Source organism: Chiloscyllium plagiosum, chromosome 1, assembly GCF_004010195.1.
Source record: "Chiloscyllium plagiosum isolate BGI_BamShark_2017 chromosome 1, ASM401019v2, whole genome shotgun sequence".
In the NCBI taxonomy this organism is placed as follows: domain Eukaryota; kingdom Metazoa; phylum Chordata; class Chondrichthyes; order Orectolobiformes; family Hemiscylliidae; genus Chiloscyllium; species Chiloscyllium plagiosum.
This window is the reverse complement of record NC_057710.1, coordinates 64,353,318-64,373,963: the sequence shown is the minus strand read 5'-3', so window position 1 is coordinate 64,373,963 and position 20,646 is coordinate 64,353,318. Positions and strand designations below refer to the sequence as shown.

The 20,646-nt window shown below is 43.6% G+C and overlaps 1 long non-coding RNA gene across 1 annotated transcript; it reads right to left on the bottom strand.

Moving 5' to 3' along the window:
• On the bottom strand, positions 1–11,374 carry LOC122555474. The gene is made up of 3 exons (XR_006313284.1): positions 11,291–11,374; positions 778–893; positions 1–338 (listed from the first exon to the last, which is right to left on the bottom strand). It is a non-coding gene; the product is annotated as an uncharacterized LOC122555474 (long non-coding RNA).
• Between the last annotated feature and the right edge of the window lie 9,272 nt (positions 11,375–20,646).

Genomic DNA, 20,646 nt, shown 5'->3' with positions numbered 1-20,646 from the left:
ATATTTTATTCATAAAAAATATCTTTATACACATACATAGTCTCTAAAGCAGTTCAATTCTGTACAGCAGCAAATGAAGACAAAACAAACACCGGAGTTTGGCTGTATGCAGCAAACAAACCCAAGGCATTTGTTCCTTGTACAAGGAAATAGAGTTGAGGATAAATGAATCTGGCCTGCCTGCACATCCTGAGGGATCCTCAGCTGCAAACTCTTTAAGATCATGTTTAACATCTGCTGGATAATGCTGCTGGTTTTGGGTTTATTGGTTGCTTGTTCTCCTTCCATTTCTGTGCCTCCTCGCATCGTAGCGACAGAGATGATAACCCCTTCTGTACCTGGATCCATCGGTCATGTTTGTGATGTTCCAGTGGGAGGAGCATAGGAAACACAACAACATGTTAATAATGTGAGCAGTCAACATTCACATCACTCATAAGTGGTGGTTTAACATAATTCTCCATACATTGGGACATGGCACATTTTGACAAGGAGGTCCATGGAACTTTGAATCGGACTTATTTCTGAAGAATCAAGAAACGATTATGGTGCAAAGAAACAGGAGATTTTAAGCACCAGTATTAAGCCCTTGTGCTCACAGCTCAACTTGACCCAAGAAAGGCAGCATCATACATAGCACTTGAAGGGTCATAATATTCAAGGCAATGGACGTAGTCAGGCAAATGTGACTAGTGCAGGTAGCAATACATTTTTGGCAACACTGACAGTGGGTCAAAAGGCCTTTTGCAAATTGTGAGCACACTGCAGAAGACTCACATGTAAAGACGAAAGCGAAATCAACTCCATGCCCCTTTGCAGCCCATGAAGTCTTGCAGTATCTTTGTGATTGGTGTCCCACAGGTGCCATTTTTGCAGTAGCCCAGTGATTACTCCTGCTTCACAAAGATGACCATCTTCCATCAGCAATGGTGAATAAATAATGTTATCAAGATTTGTGATCAGCATTTGCACCCCACACTGTTGGGCAATGCATGCATTTCACATACAAGACACCTCTTTCTCCCTGGCCCTCCCTCTACAACTCAGCCCTGTTGATCCTCACTGGTTTGCACACATTACCTGGAATGGTCTCTCAACTTTACCCCTGAGCTCCTTCTCTACAGTTTAGCCCCATCCACCTTAATGATGCCCACTTCCCAGTCAAAGCCAATGGAGAATATAGTAGCCCATACTTCCCTTAGTGTCCCACATTATTCCATATGCTATTGTTATTACACCTTTACATGTTGAATTTCCAACCTTCACCTACTTCACCATAACATTAAGCCTGGTCTCTTCCAGATTTGGGGCAGCACTGTGGCTCAGTGGTTAGCACTGCTGCCTCACAGTTTAATTCCAGCCTCTGACTACTATCTGTGAGAGTTTGCACATTGTCCCTGTATCTGCATGGGTTTCCTCCAGGTGCTCTGGTTCCCTCCCACAATCAAAAAAAAATGTACAGGTTTGGTGAATTGGCTATGCTAAATTGCCCATATAGTGGGAGGAGCATTAGTCAGGGGTAAGTATGGGGAATGGGTCTGGGTGGGTCACTCTTTGGAGGGTTGGTGTGGACTTGTTGGGCCAAAGGGCATGTAATGTAATGTAATGTAATGTAATGTAATGTAATGTAATGTAATGTAATGTAATGTAATGTAATCATTCCAGCCTGTTGCCTCCAATCCCCAACACAGTCCCCAGTTTCACTATCATGGCAGTAATCAGTGATAACTCCATTGATATTCATTAATTTCACCCCCCAGGAGTAGCTATGGTTCAGCCCACTGATTTGACTTGCAGAAAAGATTTACAAAGATGTTGCCAGGACTGAAGGGTTTGAGGTACAGAGAGATGCTGCATAGAATCACTACACTATGGAAACAGGGTAAAAAACAATGACTGCAGATGCTGGAAACCAGATTCTGGATTAGACTGGTGGTGGTAGAGCACAGCAGTTCAGGCAGTATCTGAGGAGGAGGGTGGAGTGGATAGGTGGAAAAGGAGATAGGCGGAAAAGGAGATAGGCAGGTAGGACAAGTCCAGACAAGTCATGGGGACAGTGCTGAGCTGGAAGTTTGGAACTAGGGTGAGGTGGGGGAAGGGGAAAATGAAGAAACTGTTGGGAGTTGCAGTGGGAGAGGGATTCCCTGAGATTCTTGTAGACAGAAGAGGAAAACATCAAGGCAGGCATCCTTGCCAGAGGATTCGCAGTAGGGCTAAAATCAACTAGGTAGGAACAATGATTATCTCTCCACCCTTCAGGCTCTCTGCCTTTATTCCTAATAAAGGGCTTTTGCCTGAAATGTTGATTTTACTGCTCCTCGGATGCTGCCTGAACTGCTGTGCTCTTCCAGCACCACTAATCCAGACACTATGGAAACAGGCCATTAGGCCTATTGAATTCACACCGACCCTCAGAACATTCCACTCATACATACCTCCTACCCTTTCCTGTGCCCTTGCATTCCCCATGAATGACCCATACAACCTACACATACCTGGACACAAAGAACAATTTAGCATGGCCAATCCATCTAGCCTACACATCTTTACACTGCGGCGGAAACTGGAGCACTCAGGAAACTTACACATACACAAGGAGAACATGTAAACTCCACACAGACAGTCACCCGATGGAGGAATTGAAGCCAGGACCCTGGCACCGTAAGACAGCAGTGCTAACCACTGAGCCAGCTTTTGTTCCTGTGCAGAGACAGAGGGTTGACATTATAGAGGTTCAAAACAAAAAAAAGTCAAGAGGGCCAAGGATACGGTGAATAGCCATGGTCTTTTCCCTAGTGTGGGGCAGGGTGAGGGGCAATGGCAGGAGTCCACAATTAGAGGGCATAGGCTTAAGCTGAGAGGGGAAAGATTTAAAAAGGAATTGGAGGGGTAACTTTTTCACACAGTGGAATGAGCTGCCAGAGGAAGTGGTGGAGGGAAGTAAAATTACAACATTTGAAAAGGTTTAGGGTGTAGGTTTGCTTGCTGAACTGTAGGTTTGATATCTAGACATTTCATTACCTGGCTAGGTAACATCAGTGGCGATCTCCAGGTGAAGCAAAGCTGTTGTCTCCTGCTTTCTATTTATATCTTTCTCCTGGATGGGGTTCCTGGGGTTTGTGGTGATGTCATTTCCTGTTTTGAGGGGTTGATTAGATCTATCTAGATCTAGATAGATCTAATGTGTTTGTTTATGGCGTTGTGGTTGGAGTGCCAGGCCTCTGGCACTCATTTGACGTAACAGCACTGTTCACCTCCATCAACAATCGACCTGGCAAAGGAAACACTTACACACACCAACCACATTACCAACGAAATCATCATGAAGCTAGTGGACCTGTGCCTCACCACCCACTTCACTTTCAACAACATAGTCTACAAACAAACCAACGGCACACTCATGGGATCTCCGCTATCAGGATTCATAGTGGAAGCGGTAATGCAAAGACTAGAACAAACAGCCCTACCAATCAAACCAAAAATCTGGGTCCACTACATTGATGATACTTTTGTCATCACAAAAACGAAACAAGATAGAAGAGACGTTTAACATCAACAACACCCTCACAGGCATAAAGTTCACCAAGGAGGAAGAAACCAACAAACTCTCATTCCTACACGTCACAGTCGAAAGAAACGGAGAACAACAAAACTGCGTATACTGAAAACCAACAAACACTGACCAAATACTTAACTACACCAGCAACCATCCCAACACACAAACAAATCTGTATTAGAACACTATTCCAACGAGTCACCATACACTGCAGCACAGAAACTTCAGAAAAAGAGGAGAACCACCTATACAACGTATTCAAGAAGAACGGACATTCAAAAAAAAAAATTACAGTGCACAGATTCCTCAAGAACAAACCACGACAAGCAGACCAAACAGCCAGAAACCCTAACCACCTTACCATACAAAGAAGTTTCAGAAATGACAGCCAGACTACTAAGACCCCTCGGAATCCTAGTAGCACAGAAACTCGCCAACACTCAAAACAAAAAAGTAACAAACTTAAAAGACCCAGTACAACCCATGGACAAAACCAACATTATCTACGAAATTCCATGCAAGGATGGCCACAAACACTACGTAGGACAAACAGGAAGAAAGTTAGCCACCAGGATACACAAACACCAGCTAGCCACAAAAAGACACGACCCTCTCTCTCGTAGCCCTACACACGAATGAAAAAAACCACCATTTCGACTGGGACAACACATCTATCCTGGGACAGGCTAAGCAAAGACATGCCATAGAATTCCTAGAGGCCTGGCACTCCAACCACAACTCCATAAACAAACACACAGATGGCATCTAGATCAACCCCTCAAAACGAACAGGAAATGACATCACCACAAACCCCAGGAACCACATCCAGGAGAAAGATTATAAATAAAAAGCAGGAGACAACAGCTTTGCTTCACTTGGAGGTTGCCACTGATGATGTTACCTAGCCAGGTAATGAAACGACTGGATATCAAATCTACAGCTCAGCGAGCAAACCTACACCCTAAACCTCAACCTGAGCTACAAACCTTCACAAATTTGAAAAGGTATCAGTGTGGGTATATGAACAGGAAAGATTTAGAGAGATATGGGCCAAATGCAGGCATATGGGATAAGATTAGTTTGAAATGTCTGATCAGCAACAAGTTTCCATGCTGTACATGCCTATGACTATGAAATAACCGGCTGTTGACTGACCAGACTTCTGAATGATCTCTGTGCAGCTGCCTGACAGATGTTGGGACCACACAGTGGTATAGTGGTTAGCATTGCTGTCTCACTGTGCCAGGGGCACAGGTTTGACTTCAGCTTTGAGTCATTATGCAAACTCCACACAGACAGAGACATCCTCCCAGTGCCTATGTGGGTTTCTGCTGGGTGCTCCATTTTCCTCTCAGTCCAAAGATGGTTTGGCCATGTTAATTGCCACATAGTGACCAGGGATATGCAGGCTGAGTGGGTTAGCCAGGGTAATTGCAGGGTTATGGGGATGGGTGAGAGGCAGGGATGCTCTTTGGGGGGGACGCAGGGCTGGTGTAGGTACATACTCAAATGGGCTGAATGGCCTCTTTTGTCACTGTGGGGTTTCTATAATTACATGTCCACAAATCCTTTTACTGTGGCACTGATCACCAGCACTAACTGTCGTCCACTTCACAGACTGTAGTGAGGTAGAAGAGGCCATGCCAAAACCCCTAAAAACTGATATTTCACAATGCTCTTGACAAACTGCATTAGGACCCTTTGACTGATGGTAGTTCCTCTTGACTTGCTGGAGGACAATTTTTCTTCAACTAGTAGACATGGTCATTTGGTTGAAGCACATGCAATGTGCATTCACCATCTAGTTGTTTAAATGTGCTTCAGAGGGGGAAATCTGCCATCCTTACCTAGTCTCACCTACATGTGACTCCAGACCCACAGCAATGCAGTTGACTCTCAACTATCCTCTAAAATGGTTTAGCAAGTCAGTCAGTTATATCAATTGCTATGAAGGCTCAACACAGGAATGAAACTGGATGAACTACCTGGCATCAATCGAGGCACCAGAAAAGACAAGGGTAAAGATTGTGCTGTCAACCCTCCTTACTATCATCTGGGGTCAAGTACCAAAATTGGGTGAGCGGTCTTAGACTAGTCAAGCAACAATCTGACAGAGGCATACTCACAGAATCATACTTTACAGACAAAGTTTGAGACACCACCATCACCATACCCAGATATGGCAGGACAGACGAAACAGAGTGGTGGTACAATGGTATGCAGTTGGGAATGAGTTACCCTGGTGTCTTCAACATTGTCTTCAGACCTCATGAACCTTCATGCTTTCTGGTTAAAGATGGGCAAGAAAAATCTTCTGCTGATTATCAGTACCATCCTCTCAGCTAATGAGTTAGTACTCTTCCATATTGAAAAAAAAATTGGAGAAAGCATTGAAGATGACAAGGGCATAAAAAGTACTCCAGGTGGAGATTTCAACGTCCACCACCAGGAATGGCTTGGCTGCAGTACTACTGATTGAGCTGGTCAGGTCCGAAAACACATAGCTGCTAGACTGGATCAGAGGCAGGTGGTGGGGAACCAACAAGATGGATAAACATACCCAACCTCATACTTAAGCATCTGCAGCTGGCAGGTTGATTTATCCATGATCGTATCAGTAAGAATGGCCACCACACAGTCCTTATAGAGACAAAGTTCTACCTTCACATTGATAATACTCTCCATAGTGTGTAGCGTTATCACCATGCTAATTGGGACAGACTTCAAACAGATCTAACAACTGAAGCATGGCCATCCATGAGGTGCTGTGTGCAAACAGCAGCAGAATTGCCCTCCAGCGCAATCTGCAATCTTATGGCCTGGCATGTCCCCCATTCAACCATTACCATCAAGCCAGGGATCAACACTAGTTCAATGAAGAGTGCAGGAGGGTATGGCAGGAATACCACCTGGCACACCCAAATGTAAGGTGCCAAGCTGATGAAGCTACCGAACAGAACTACTTGCATGTTGAACAGCATAAGTAGCAAGTGATAAACAGAGCTAAGTGATCCCACAACAAACATAAGATCTAAGGTCTGCGTTCTGCCACAACCAGTCATTAATTATAGGGGACTATTAAACAACTCACTGGAAGAGGTTCCACAAATATCCCCATCCTCAATAATGGAAGAGCCCTACACATCAGTACAAAGATAAGGCTGAGGCATTCACAGCAATCTTCAGCCAGCAGTGCCAAGTGGATGATCCATTTCGGTCTTCAAGTCTTCCCAGATCACTGGTCAATTCAATTCACTCCACATGATAATCAATAAATGGTTAAAAGGTACTTAGTTGTGCAAAATCTTTGGCCCTGAGTATTCCACCAATAGTAAAGATGACTTGTGCTCCAGAACTTGCCAAGCTCTTCCAGAGCAGTACAGTACATTACTGGCATTTACCTGACAATGTGAAAGTTGCCCAGATATGTCCTCTGCACAAAACAGGACAAATCCCCAACCTAGCCAGTTATCATCCCATAAATCTATTCTGCATAGTCAGTAAAGTGATAGAAAGTGTCATCACAGTGCTGTCAAGCAGCCTCTGCTCAGCAGTAACCTGCTTCGTGACACTCAGTTTGGGTTCCACCAGGGTTATTCAGCTCCTGACCTCATTATCGGCTTGGTTCTAACACAGACAAAAGAGCTGAATTCCAGAGGTGAAGGAAGAGTGACAGCCTTTGACATTAATGCTGTCTTTGACTGAATGTGACAGCAAGGATCCCTAACAAAACTGGAATCAATGAGAATCAGAGGGCAAACTTTCTGCTAGTTGGAGCCATACCTAGCATATGGGAAAGTGTTGTGGTTCTTACAGGTCAGTCATTTCTGCTCCAGGATATCACTATAGGGAGTTCCTCAGTATTGTCCCAGACTCAAACATCTTTCAGCTGAGCCATCAATGACATTCCCTCCATCGTAAGGTCAGAATGTTCACCAATGATTACACAATGTTCAGCACCATTCATGACTCCTGCTACTGAAGCAGTCCATATTCAAACAACAAGATCTGGACAATATCCAGGCTTGGGCTGACAAGTCACATTTGCACCACACAAAAAAAAGACAGTGACCATCTCTAATAAGAGACATAACCATTGCTGCTTGACATTCATTGTTACCATTCCTGAATCCCCACTATCAACATTTGGGGATTGTCATTGACCAGAAACTCAACTGGATTCACCACGTAAACACAGTGGCTACAAAAGCAGGTCAGAGGCTTGGAATACAGCCGTGAGTAACTCACTCCTCAAAGTCTCTCCATCATTTACAAGGTACAAGTCAGGAGTGCATGAGCACTTCCATCTAGAAGGACAAGGGCAGGAGATATACGAGAAGCTCAACGCTGGAACAGGCAGAAGTTTTGGTGATAAGGACTTTCGAATGGGTTTGGAAAATGGAATATTGCTTTCCAAGTAAGTAATTAGTGCTTCTTCTCCAATATATTTGTAAAAAGGCCAACCAAAGGAGGTGACAATACCCTTCACTTTGAGTGAAGAGATTAATTAAGGTTTTGGCCATTTCTTTAAGTGGGGTTAGAAGTGTGGCATATTATGTTCACAGCTTTTGAACAGTGTCTGAATTTGTATGAAATATTTACCTAAAGCACCAAATATATTTGCTTATGATTAACTGACTATAGTTTGATCAATCATAGATAAGCTACAGAGCTGGGCTGAGAGGGGACAAATAGAGTTCAATGTGGATAAGTGTGAGGTGATTCACTTGGAAGGAGCAACAGGAATAACGTGTACTGGGCTAATAGTAAGATTCTGGTCAGTGTAGATCAACAGAGAGATCTTCTGTCCATGTATATAGATTCCTGAAAGTTGCCGCCCAGGTTAAGAGGATTGTTAAGAAGGCACACTTAGTTTTTATTGGTAGAGGCATGGAGTTTCAGAGCCACAAGGTCATGTTGCAGCTGTACAAAACTCTGGTGCAGCCATGCTTAGAGTAGTGCATACAGTGCTGGTCACTGTATTCTAGGAAGGACATGGAAGGTTTGGAAAGGGTTCAGAGAAGATTTACTAGAATGTTGCCTGGTATGGTGGCAAGGTCTTTGAGGAAAGGCTGAGAGACCAGGGGCAGTCTTTGTTAGAGAGAAAGTGGTTGAGAGGTGAATTAATTGAGACATAAGATAATTAGAGGGTTAGGTAGGTTGGACTGAGAGCCTTTTCCCTCAGATGGCGATGGCTAGCACAAGGGGACATAGCTTTAAATTGAGGGGTAATAGGTATAGGACAGATATCAGGGGTAGTTTCTTTACTCAGTAGCAGGGGCATGGAACACCCTGCCTGCAACAGTAGTAGACTCACCAACTTTAACAGCGTTTAAATGGTCATTGGATAAACATATGGATAAAAATGGAATAGTGTACGATAGAAACGCTGCAGATTGGTTCCACAGTTCAACACAACATTGAGGGCCGAAGGTAATGTTGTAATGTTCTATATTCTAACACCAGCCCTGCAAGTTCCTCTCCAAGTCACTCACCCATCCTGACTTGGAAATATATCACTGCTCCTTGACTGTCACTGGATCAAAGTCCTGGAATGCTCTCCCAAAGGAAATTCTGGGTTAAGCCACAGCAGGTGGACTGCAATGGTTCAAGGCAGCAATTCACTATCACCTCAAGGTGAATAGGGACAGACAATAAATGCTGGTCTAGTCATGAAAGCCCAAGTCCCATGAGTGAATGAAAGAAAAAGCTGCTATCACCTGCAACAGGTGTGAGATTGACAAAACATGGTGCTGTTCAGCAACATGTACAGCACTGACCTGTTGGACTGAATGGCCTATTTCTGTGCGATACGTTCTATATAATCCTTCCCATGTAATCAATAACTTTGCTCGACAATGCTTAAATACTTAACATTTGAATTAGCTGCACTACTGCAAGTCTCACTTTTGATCTTTTGAGATAGTGAGCCTGATCTTTCTTCACCCCCTCATTCCTGGATGAGGAGACACACTTTATTGTAAGAACCTGGATTCTTTCAGTCACGCTTCCAGAGAGCTAATGGTGTGAAATGTGACAAGTTCACTCTGAAGTTGGGTTGTGCTACCTTAACAACCCAGAGCTTGTGCTCTCTGCTTTGGGTTCAGCTGTACTTATGCCATGCAGACAAATTAAATGCCTCAAATCTCTTTAATTCCATCACTTGAATGGTGATTGGAAAACTTTGTGCTGTCTGAGGCCTGAAGGATTTTAGTATGCCAGTGAAATCCTATTGAAGCAAGTGTGCAAGATTGGCTGTATGTAAATATTCAATGATCAAAGGAACACAAATGGCTCAGGTATACATGCTAGACACAGATAGAAACATCAATGCAAGGTTTGTGAAGGTTTGTAGCTCAGGTTGAGGTTTAGGGTGTAGGTTTGCTCACTGAGCTGTAGGTTTGATATCCAGACATTTCATCCAGATGTTACCTAGCCAGGTAATGAAACATCTGGATACCAAACCTACAGCTCAGTGAGCAAACCTACACCCTAAGAAACATCAATCCCAATTGCATCTCTCAATGGGGAAAAAGGCTGAGGAATGGTAAAGTGTGAATAACTCATTTGAAGAGCCAGTGCAGATAAATTGGGATGAATGGCCTTTTGTGCTGTAACAAGTCTGTTATTTTGTGATCAGTTTTTAAAAAACTTGATCTATTGGCCCACATACTGTGCCGAAAGGCAATTAATGATTTCACCAGATCCACTAGAAAAAGCAGACAGCAGGATTTCCTTTGAAAAACAGTCCTCACCACCTTACCATCCCTATTCAACACAATCAATGTCTAGTAACAGAGAAACAGTACCTAATATTAAGAAGGAAGGAGCAAATAAAAGCAACATGTTGTGGACACTGCAAGTTGGAAATCAAAAATGGCAAGTGCTAGAGAAATTCAGCAGGTCTGGCTGCACCTGTAGAGACAGAACAAAAAAGGAAAGGCAAAGACAATGGTGACAAAGAAGTGATATGCAAGGAGGAGAAAATGGATCCACTCAGCTAACAGCAAAGTGGTCACGACAGAAATAAACATTAGGTCATCAATGTGGATTTCACCAGTTTCCTCATGTCTCCTCCCCCCCCCATATCCCAGTCCCAACCTTCCAACTTGGCACTGCCCTCATGATCTGTCCATCTTCCTACCCACTTATCTCCTCCACCCTCCTCTCCAACCTATCACCATTACCCACATCCATCTACTGATCACACTCTCATCTACCTAACTCCTTCCTTTCCCCCCCCCATCAGCCACATTCCCAATTCTCCTGCTCCTCAGACTCTCCTGAGTACAAGGGTCATACTCTGAAGTTGTGGAATTCAATACTAAGAGAAAGTGAGGACTGCAGATGCTGGAGATCAGAGCTGAAAAATGTGTTGCACTTTTCCAGCAACACATTTTTCAGAATTCAATATTAAGCCCAAGAGGCCATGAAATGTCAAAGTGGAAAGTAAGTGGTTGTTCCTCCAGTTTGTACTGTGCTCCATTGGAACAATACAGCAGGGCAAGACAGAAGTGTTAGCATAGGAGCAATATGACTTATTAGAGTGGCAAGCAATTGGAAGGTTGGGATTGTTCCTATGGACAAGCAATAAAATACTACACAAAGCAGTTACCCAGTCTTCATTTGGTTTCACCAATGTAAAGGAACTCACACTGAAAGTGGCAATAACAGAAGTGTCATTTGCATTGTATTAAGTACAGTGACTATTTCAGACAGTTCAAAAGCACTTACCCTCTGATTAATGATCTAACAGGCTCCACTGGTTTCACCCAACTTTGGGTCTCCTAATAAATTCAGTCAGCTGTTCACACTTTGTTAATCCCTATGGTGCTCTTAATGATTTAAAGAGTGTTGCTGATTTTAGGCAAAATCAGATCCTTAAGCAGTTTCAATCAGCTGTTTGCACCTCATTAAAGTGTGATTACCTTAATGCAGTGATTCCAAATCCAACTGTTAACAATTAGGAGAGGCAGTTGCTAAGTGAGATTTCCGGAATTGTAAGAAAATGCTGATTACTAACCTTTTAGATTGTTACTTCACAAGATATGGTGAGAGAACTTTTTGAACATCAGCCTGCTACTTTAAGTGAAGAGTTTTGCATGAGATCGGTGTCTATTCCATATTCACACTGTTTAGCAGCACTTCCCATATAGCAGATTTATAATCCTTTGAATATCATAGAGTCACTGAGTCCTAGAGATGTACAGCATGGAAACAGACCCTTTGGTCCAACTCATCCATGGAGAAAGTGAGGTCTGCAGATGCTGGAGATCAAAGTTGAAACTTTATTGCTGGAACAGCACAGCAGGTCAGGCAGCATCCAGGGAACAGGAGATTCGACGTTTCGGGCACAGGCCCTTCTACTGCTCTGCCCTCATCAATCCTCTTTTCAAAAAACTCAATCAAGTTTGTGAGACATGATTTCCCACGCACAAAGCTATGTTGACTATCCATAATCAGCCCTTGTCTTTCCAAATACATGTATATCCTGTTCCTTAGGATTCCCTCCAACACCTTGTCCAGCACCGATGTCAGGCTCACTGATCTATAGTTCCTTACCACCTTTCTTTAATAGTGGCACCACTTTAGCCAATCTCCAGTCCTCCAGCACCTCACCCGTAACTATCGATGATACAAATATCTCAGCAAGGTGCCCAGCAATCACTTCCCTAGCTTCCCACAGAGTTCTAGAGCACACCTGATCAGGTCCTGGGGATTTATCCACTTTTAAGCGTTTCAAGACATCCAGCGCTTCCTCCTGTGTATTATGGACATTTCTTTACGATGTCACCATTTATTTCCCTACATTCTATAATTTCTATGTCCTTTTCCACAGTAAACACTGATGGAAAATACTCGTTTAGTATCTCCCCCATCTCCCCATTCAGCCTCTCCTTCTAGCTGAAACACTCCAGCTTTGGCAATATCCTTGTAAATTTTTTCTTAACTCTTTTATGTTAAACAATATAATTTGTATATCAGGGAGACCAGAATTGAATGTAGTATTCCAACTGTGGCCTAACCAATGTCCTATAGCTGCAACATGACCACCCAACCCCTGTACTCAATGCACTGACCAATAAAAGCAAGCATACCAAAAGCCTTCTTTGTGACCCTGTCTAACTGTGACAACACTTTCAAGGGACTATTAACCTGGACTTCAAGGTCTTTTTTTTGGCAACATTCCAATGACGATTAGTAATCGATGTTTCGGGCCAGACCTCTTTATCAGGAATGACTCAAAACTCCCTAGGACCTTATCATTCAATATAGAAGTCCAGCCCTGATTTGCTTTACCAAAATACAGCACCTCATATTTATCTAAATTAAACTCCATCTACCACTCCTTGGTCCATTTGATCGAGGTCTCAATATACTCTGAGGTAGCCTTCTTCACTGCCCACAACACTACCAATTATGGTGTCCTCTTTAGATTTTTTTTAGATTAAATTCCCAAACAATGTGGAAACAGGCCCTTTGGCCCAACAAGTCCATACCAACTTTCCAAAGAGTAACCCACCCAGACACATTTCCCTACATTTACCCATGACTAAAGCACCTAACACTATGGGCAATTTAACAGGGCCAATTCACTTGGCCTACTCATCTTTTGGAATGTGGAAGGAAACCAGAGCACCTGAGGAAACCCACACAGACACAGGAAGAATGTGCAAACTCCACACAGACAGTTGCCCAGGGAATGAATTGAACCTGGGTCCCTGGTGCTGTGAGACAGCTGTGCTAACCACTGAGCCACCGTGCCACTCCCACTTCTGCAAACTTACTAACCATACCCCTTATATTCACATTCTAGTCATTTTTACATAAATGACAAAAAGTGGGTGGACCTAGCACCAATCCTAATGTACGGTAGTTTGTTATTTCTGTAAATGCTCCTTACCTCAGCTCCATACATGCCAGTCCCTATGAAAAACTAATATGCATAATGCATGTTTAAAAAAAAACATAATAAAAAAGAACAGTGGTATGATTCTGGTTTTGAGGATTGTACATTGCAGGCATGCAAATAGACTGGGGTTCAAATTCTGGATGAGCCTTGATTGTTTGTCTTCAGTTTAAGGGCCCTCTTGTGGCACTGTGGTAATGTCCCCATCCCTGGTCCAGAGAGGCCTGGGTTTAAATCCTGTCTGTTCCATTGGTGTGTAATAACATCTCTGAACAGGTTGATTAGAAAAATAGGTCAAATAGGAGAAGACAATACAATCACTTCAACTTGCTCTGCCATTTAAACTTATAGTGGCTGAATACTTTCTCAACCCATCCCAATGTCTAATGATTTCCTCCACTATCAACAGTCGATCTTTTGAATATATTCAGAGACTGAATGTCCACAGCACTCTGCAGTAAAAAATTTCAAAGATTTCCAAACCGCTGAAAAAAATTGTTCCTATCTCAACCATATTTATCAGATTCTGACCCTGATCCAAGATTACTTTTAATGAAATCATGACCGCTATGAGTTGCAAGTTGACATGTGAATATCATTGTGTACAGTTCTAGAAATTGTGAAGTATCACCTGTTGCTAGATGCAGATTATGCGCATCAAAAACAGGAGAATCAAGCTATATGGGACATTCAATTTCCTAATCATCATCATCAATTGAACCATATTAACAGGCTGTGACAGTAATCAAGGCCAGGGAGATTATAAATGGTGCACAGGATGGTAAGATGTGAGGTTAACTTAAATTCTGTACTTACATAAACTTCTGTGTTTCTTTCATAACTTCATTTGCCTCAAAAGATCTGTTGAACAACAGATCCAAATCATCCTTTTACTGGAATGATTTGGAGATGCCGGTGTTGGACTGGGGTGTACAAAGTTTAAAATCACACAACACCAGGTTATAGTCCAACAGGTTTAATTGGAAGTGCACTAGCTTTCGGAGCATCTCTCCTTCATCAGGTGATAGTGGAGGGCTCAATCCTAACACAGAATTTATAGCAAAAATTTACCGTGTGATGTAGCTGAAATTATACATTGAAAAATTGATTGTCTGTAGAGTCTTTCATCTGTTTGAATACCATGATAGTTTCATTTATTTCATGTGTAAATCACAAAACCTTTTTTTACAGTTGCATTCTTAGGTTAGCTGTTAACAATGGGTGATTGCTAGGCAATATGTTGAAGGTGTTAGCCCCCTGTGTTTTCTGTCTATGCCATGATGTTTAGATTGATTCTAATCTAAAAAGTGAGATAACAGAGTTTTACATGAATTCATGCAGTTTTTGAGCAAAGTACTATGTAACTCTGCAAGTACAAATTTACCCCACAAAATATGTGTGCATGTGAGTCTTTGTGTGTGTGTGTCTGTCTGTCTGGGTTGGGGGTTGTAAGTGTGAGAAAGTGTATGTGTGTGTTTGTAGTGAGTGTAGAGTGTCTTAAGTCTGTAAGGGGGTGCATGTGTGAGTGTGGGAGTGTGTGTGTCTGTAAGGGTGTGTGTGGGTGACTGTGCGCGCGTCTGTGCATCCAAGTGTGTGTGTGTGTGTAGTGCAATGGTGGTCAACTGTAATGTGACATGAACCCAAGGTCCCAGTTGAGGCCCTCCCTATGGGTACCGAACTTAGCTATCAGCCTCTGCTTGGCCACTTTTCGCTGCTGCCTGTCCCAAAGTCCGCCTTGGAGGATGGTCACCCGAAGGTCCGAGGTCAAATGTCCTGGACCACTGACGTGTTCCCTAACTGGGAGGAACACTCCTGTCTGTTGATTGTTGTGCGGTGCCCATTCATCCATTGTCATAGCCTTTGCTCGGTTTCCCCAACGTACCATGCCTCAGGGCATCCTTGCCTGCAACATATAAAATAGACAACGTTAGCTGAGTCACATGAGTACCTGCCATGTACAAGGTGGGAGGTGCCCCCTCACTTAATGGTGGTATCTATGTCCATACTCTGACACGTCTTGCAGTGCCTACTGTGACAGGGTTGTATGGAGTTGTCCTGAGAGCCGGGCAGCTTGCTACGAACAATGATCTGTTTGAGGTTTGGTGGTTGTTTAAAGACAAGTAGTGGAGGTGTGGGGAAGGTCTTGGCGAGGTGCTCGTCCTCATTGATAATGTGTTGCAGGTCACGAAGAACATGGCATAGTTTTTCAGCTTTTGGGAAATACTGAACAATGAAGGGTACCCTGTCGGTTGCAGCACGTGTCTATCTCCTGAGGAGGTGATTATGGTTCCTTGCTATGGCACGTCGGAACTGGTGGTTGATGAGTTAAGCATTGTACCCCGTTCTTGTGAGGGCATCCCTGAGTACTTCCAGGTGTCCGTCACATTCCTCCTCATCTGAGCAGATCCGGTGTATGTGTAGGGCTTTTCCATAGGGCATGGCTGTTTTGGGTGGAAGCTGGAGAAGTGTAGCATTGCCTCGGATGCTGCCTGAATTGCTGTGCTCTTCCAGCACCACTAATCCAGAATCTGGTTTCCAGCATCTGCAGTCATTGTTTTTACCATATGGAATGGCTGTTTTAATATGTTTTGGGAGAAGTGTAGCATTGTGAGGTTGTCTGTGGGTTTGCGGTAGAGTATGGTGCTAAGGTGTCCATCCTTGATGGAGATGCATGTGTCCAAGAATGAGACAGATAGTCAAGAGTAGTCCATGGTGAGTTTGATGGTGGGATGAAACTTGTCGATGTCACTGTGTAGTTATATCAGTGACTCCTCGCCATGGGTCCAGAGGAAGAAAATGACGTCAATGTACCTGGTGTACAATGTTGGCTGGAGATCCTGCATAGAGAAGAAGTCTTGTTCGACCCTGTGCATAAAAATGTTGGCATATTGGGGTGCAAATTTGGACTCCATGGCTGTCCCAGGTGTCTGGATGAAGAACTGGTTGTCAAAGGTGAAGACATTGTGATCAAGAATAAAGCGGATGAGTTGTAGGACAGTGTTTGAAGATTGGCAGTTGTTGATGTTAAGTACTGAGGCTGGTTCCGCGATGCCGTCATTGTGGGGGATGCTGGTGCAGAGTGCGGAAACGTCCATTGTGACGAGGAATGTTCCCGGTTCGACTGGCCCGTGACTGCTCAGTTTCTGTAAGAAATCCGTAATGTCGCAAAAGAAGCTGGGGATCCCCTGTACAATAGGTTTCAAAATGCCTTCAACATAGCCGGAGAGATTCTCACATAGGGTCGCATTGCCCGATACAATGGGATGTCCTGGTGTGTTGGCTTTGTGTACCTTTAGAAGGCAGTAAAAGTCGCCTACACGAGAAATATGTGGGATGAGGGTGCATAGGAAACTCTGAAGGACTGCATCCAAAATTCTGATCAATGTGTTTAATTCACGGGTGTGTTCTTTGGTTGGATTAGCTGGTAGTTGCCTGTAGTGTTCCTGGTTGTTCAGTTGTTGGTACACTTCCTTGCAGTAATCTGTTCTATTCTGAATGACAATGGCTCCTTTATCTGCTGGTTTGATGACAATGTTGTGATTGGGTTTGAGAGCATGGATGGCGTCTGATCAATGTGTTTAATTCACGGGTGTGTTCTTTGGTTGGATTAGCTGGTAGTTGCCTGTAGTGTTCCTGGTTGTTCAGTTGTTGGTTCACTTCCTTGCAGTAATCTGTTCTATTCTGAATGACAATGGCACCTTTATCTGCTGGTTTGATGACAATGTTGTGATTGGCTTTGAGAGCATGGATGGCGTTGTGTTGTGATCGGGTGATGTTTTGCTCTACCTTGTGCGTAGATGAATCTGGCATCTATATATTTCCTGACGGTTTGAGCATACATGTCAAGCCCAGAGCAGTGGCCCTCCAGTGGGGTCCAAGTTGACACACACACACACACACACAAACTTAAGACACTTTACACTCGCTACACACACGCACATATACACTCTCTCTCACACTCACAACCCCCAACCCAGACAGACACACACAGACAGACAGACAAAGACCCACATGCACACATATATTTTGTGGGTGGAGTGAATTTGTACTTGCAGAGTTACATTGTACTTTGCTCAAAAACTGCATGAATTCATGTAAAACTCTGTTGTCTCACTTTTTAGATTAGAATCAATCTAAACATCATGGCATAGACAGAGAACACTGGGGGCTAACACCTTCAACATATTGTCTAACTATCACCCATTGTTACAGCTAACCTGAGAATGCAACTTTTTTAAAAAAATGATTTGGAGAAGGAGCGACACTCTGAAAGCTAGTGTGCTTCCAATTAAACCTGTTGGACTATAACCTGGCATTGTGTGATTTTTAACTTTAAAAAGAAAGGTTTTGTGATTTACACAAGAAAGAATTGAAACTATCATGGTATTCAAATAGATGAAAGACTCAACAATCAATTTTTCAATGTATAATTTTAGTTACATCACACTGTAAATTTTTGCTATAAATTCTGTGTTAGGATTGAGTCCTCCACTGTCACCTGATGAAGGAGCAATGCTTCGAAAGCTAGTGCACTTCCAATTAAACGTTGGACTATAAAACCTGGTGTTGTGTAATTTTTAACCTTTTATTGGAAAACTGCATTTGATATGTTGTCATCAACTCATTGCTGCAACAGGGAGATAGTGAGGACTGCAGATGCTGGAAACTTAGTCAAGCAGGTCAAACAACATCAGAAGATCAGGAAAATCGATGTTTCCGGGAAAAAAAACCTTTATCAGGAGTCCTGATGAAGGGTCAAGCCCAAAACATCAACTCAACTGCTCTTCTGATGCTGCTTGACTTGGTGTATTTTTTCTGGCTCCACATAAAGTCATGTGCTCCACAGCACAGAGACAGGCCCTTTGGCCCAAACTGGTTCATGCCGACCAAAATATCTGTCCACGTTAACCCCATTGCCCTTGCTCCCACCTTACCCCAGTTCCAATCTTCCAGTTCAGCATGACCCTCATGACCTGTCCCAGCTATCAATCGTCCTTCCCACCTATCCTCTCCACCTTCCGCTCCAACCTTCACCCTCACCTTCATCCACTTATTGCACTCTCAGCTACCTTCTCCCCAGTCCCACCCCCTCCCATTATCTCTCCACCCTCGACGCTCCCAGCTTCATTCCTGTTGGAGGGCTCCACCTGAAATGTTGATTTTCCTGATCCTCGAATGTGGCCTGACTAGCTGTGCTTTTTCAGCAGCACACTCTCAACCCATATCCTTCTAATCCTTTATTATCCATGTATTCATCCACATGCCTTTTAAATGTTGTTCATGTACCCACTTCGACCACTTCTGCTGGCAGTTCATTTCATATGTATACCACCCGCTGTCTAAAAGAATTGACCCTTAGGTTCGTTTTTATTCTTTCCCCACCAACCTTAAACTAATGCCCTCTAGTCCTTGATTCCCCAACCCTGGGAAAAGGATTGAGTGCATTCACCCTATTCATGCCTCTATAAGGTCCCCCCTCAGTCTCCTACGCTCAAAAGAAAAAAGTCCTAGCTTGTCCAACTTCTCCCTGTAACTCAGACCATTGAGTCCTAGCCACATCCTTGTAAATTTCTTCTGCACTCTTTCCAGTCTAATAACATTCTTCCTATAACAAAATGACCGAAACTGAACACAATACTCCAAGTGCAGCCTCACCAATGTCCTGTACAACTGCAACATAACTTCCCAACTTCTATACTCAGTGCCCTGACTGATGAAGGCCAGTGTACCAAAAGTGTTCTTCACTGCCCTGTCTACCTGTGACTCCACTTTGAGAGAAGTTGAACCTAAATTCCAAGGACCTTCTGTTCCACTACACTCCTTAAGGCCTTACCATTCACCATGAAACTTCTACCTTGATTTGACTTTCCAAAATGCAAGACCTCACACATATCTATATTAAACTCCATTTGCCATTTCTCAGCCTACTTCCCGAGCTGATCAATGTCCTGCAGCAATTTCTGATAACCTTCCTCCCTGTCCACAATACTGCCTATTTTAGTGTCATTGCAAACATACTATTCATGCCTTGTACATTCTCATCCAAATCACTGATATAGATAACCAACAGATTCCTGCTGAATCAACTCGCTCTGAAAATGGATGGCGTTGGAACATTGGGCCCATACCTGGCTATTGTGCATCTCACCCACACTGTCGGGGAGGTGGAGCACGAGTGCATATGTTAGGACCCCAAAGATAGTGAACTATGCCTGGACATGACGAAGCCAGAGGGAACTCTGGTGGAGATCTGTAGGAGTCATAGTGTCATAGAGATGTACAGCATGGAAACAGATCCTTCGGTCCAACCCGTCCATGCCGACCAGATATCCCAACCCAATCTAGTCCCACCTGCCAGCACCCTGCCCATATCCCTCTAAACCCTTCCTATTCATATACCCATCCAAATGCCTCTTACATGTTGCAATTGTACCAGCCTCCATAACATCTTCTGGCAGCTCATTCCATACACGTACCACCCTCTGCGTGAAAAGGTTGCCCCTTAGGTCTCTTTTATATCTTTCCTCTCTCACCCTAAACCTATGCCCTCTAGTTCTGGACTCCCCGATCCCGTGGAAAATACTTTGTCTATTTATCCTATCCATACCCCTCATAATTTTGTAAACCTCTATAAGGTCACCCCTCAGCCTCCGACGCTCCAGGGAAAACAGCCCCAGTCCCTTCATCCTCTCCCTGTAGCTCAGATCCTCCAACCCTGGCAACATCCTTGTCAATCTTTTCTGAACCCTTTCAAGTTTCACAACATCTTTCCGATAGGAAGGAGACCAGAATTGCACTCAAAATTCCAGCAGTGGCCTGACCAATGTCCTGTACAACCGCAACATGATTTCCCAACTCCGATACTCAATACTCTGACCAATAAAAGAAAGCATACCAAACGCCTTCTTTGCTATCTTATCTACCTGCGACTCTACTTTCAAGGAGCTATGAACCTGCACTCCAAGGTCTCTTTGTTTAGCAACACTCCCTAGGACCTTACCATTAAGTGTATAAGTCCTGTTAAGATTTGCTTTCCCAAAATGCAGCACCTCACATTTATATGAATTAAACTCCATCTGCCACTTCTCAGCCCATTGGCCCATCTGGTCCAGATCCTGTTGTAATCTGAGGTAACCCTCTTCGCTGTCCACTACACCTCCAATTTTGGTGTCATCTGCAA